The sequence below is a fragment of the Phalaenopsis equestris genome, unplaced genomic scaffold (assembly GCF_001263595.1).
Source record: "Phalaenopsis equestris unplaced genomic scaffold, ASM126359v1 Scaffold000224, whole genome shotgun sequence".
Lineage (NCBI taxonomy): Eukaryota > Viridiplantae > Streptophyta > Magnoliopsida > Asparagales > Orchidaceae > Phalaenopsis > Phalaenopsis equestris.
In genome coordinates this window covers 1920077-1922156 of record NW_018164666.1, presented here as the reverse complement: position 1 = coordinate 1922156, position 2080 = coordinate 1920077, and positions in this window count along the sequence as shown.

The following is a 2080-nucleotide window of genomic DNA, read 5'->3' as shown; positions in this document are numbered from 1 at the left end:
TCTTTCTTTGGAACTTGAGGGGGGTGGGGAGATTAATTGAGGGACAAAATTAGTAATAAAATTGATATATGTAATTTAGTCAATTAGTTGTATGTATATTTAAAATTAAATTCATTTTGATATATGCATGTTATTTAGCTAAATTTATGCAAGTTATAAATTAAATATAGTGTGAAACAAATTTAATTAGTCATAGATAAGTTTGTTGGCTTTAATTTTTTATGCTACATGTGTAGGATGTCAACTTGAATGACTGAGGACCACTTACTATTCATTCATAGTATCTCGTAGCTCAAGACATCCATCTAGACCCCCTTGTGTGTGTTTAGGGCACAAAACCAGGGTCTACGATGGTTTGACCTTGCTCAAGTGAATCCACTATTGAATGACATCATACACAACATGAGACATATTTGATGTCCATTCTGGTGTTCATAGACCATGAAATATCCATATTGAGTCTCCAGTGGTCAAAGGAAACCGTTGATGCCTCCCATGGGCTTTTCTAGGAAGATTAAGGTCTAAGACACCTTACCCATGTAGTGGTCTAGGGCGACCGTCGACAACAAATCTCCTGATGAATGACTAATAAAAATATTCATTTTTTATGTTATGGGACCATATTTCAGTTATATTGAATCTCTCGTAGCTTACATATTGAAAAAAAATCTCCATCAATTGCTCTACACAAAAAATAGGGTTTTTGGGTCAGAGTGGCTCTTAAACGCTAGCCCCTCACACCTAGGCACCAAATTGGGTGCTGGACACCCAAAATCACCCTCCGGAGCCTCCAAATTAAGGCCTTGGAAAGTAGGCTCCAGCTTATTGTGCTTAAGTGACAGACTGGGGGCCTAGGAGCCAGTCATGGGCACTTAGACACTCAAAACACCCCTCGGAGCCTCCAAATAGAGAGCACAACAAATAGGCGCTAGCCTGTTGGCACCTTGGAGCTCATAATGCCTTTAAGTAGCATTTCACGAGCCTTGGGAAAGTAGGCGCTAGGCCTAACTCCTAGGTACTAGGGTCACGACACCCAGGAGCCAGGCCATTTTCTGCGCTGGTTTCTCTCCCAAAATTTTCATGATTTTGACACCGACACCTTGCTTTAGACCACAAAAATGGAATTTCATGTGGTTATGTAAAATGTAAAGATTTGATTAGGGGGGGAGGGGGGGGGGGATAAAGTGGGGATTAAATCCCTTTTAAAATATTCTTAAGTGAGGTGGCATGCCACTTTAGGCAAAAAGAGGGGAAAATTTTGGGTTGGTTGGCTGATCTCCCTTAGGAATTCTCCAAAACAGAGCTTCAACACTTATCATCTTCCTTGAGATCCTTGGAGCTTCTTCTTCCTTTGATCTAGGGGTTTCTCTTGAAGGCCTTGAGATGGAGAGCACTAGAGAAGGGTTAGGAGTAAGACTTGTTCAATATAGCTTTTAATTCCTCTCTTTCTTTTTCTTCCTTCATAAGAAGCTCCTTCTTTCTTCATTTTCTTCCTCTTTCTCCACCACTTCATTCGAGTGTGTGAGGAGGTTCTCTTGAGCAAGATGTCACCTCACAAAAGAGCTCTTAGGGGTGGTGGGCAGCCCAGGACTTAAATACTGCTTTTCGGCCCTACACCTAGCCGATGTGGGACTTTTTGTTTGTGACAAGGAGCTTGGCTAACAAAGAGGGCAAGATGCCTACTCTCCTATTGTGAAGGAGAGCTTCTTCATAGTTTGGGGAAGGATCATTGGAGCTTCGCCGGAACTTCTTCAGAGCTCAGAACTCCACCGGAACCTCGTCAGGCTCTCCTTCCAGAGGAGAGCTTCTTTCATCCTTTGGCGAAGGAGAGGAGCGAACCTCGCCGGAATTTTATCGAAACTTCGCTGGAGCAATGTCAGAGCGAGGACAAGCATAGAGAATGCTTCCTTAACCTTCACGATGAAGAGACAACTGATAAACTCTTATGATTTTCTTTTCTTAGGGCCCTTAGTTCTAGATGTTAATCAGCTAGGTTATTTTTGTTGGTGGCTAGAGGAAACCTCATAGGTTTAGGAGCTTTTGCGATCAAAGAGAAAAACCCACCGTTTTCATTTCTAGA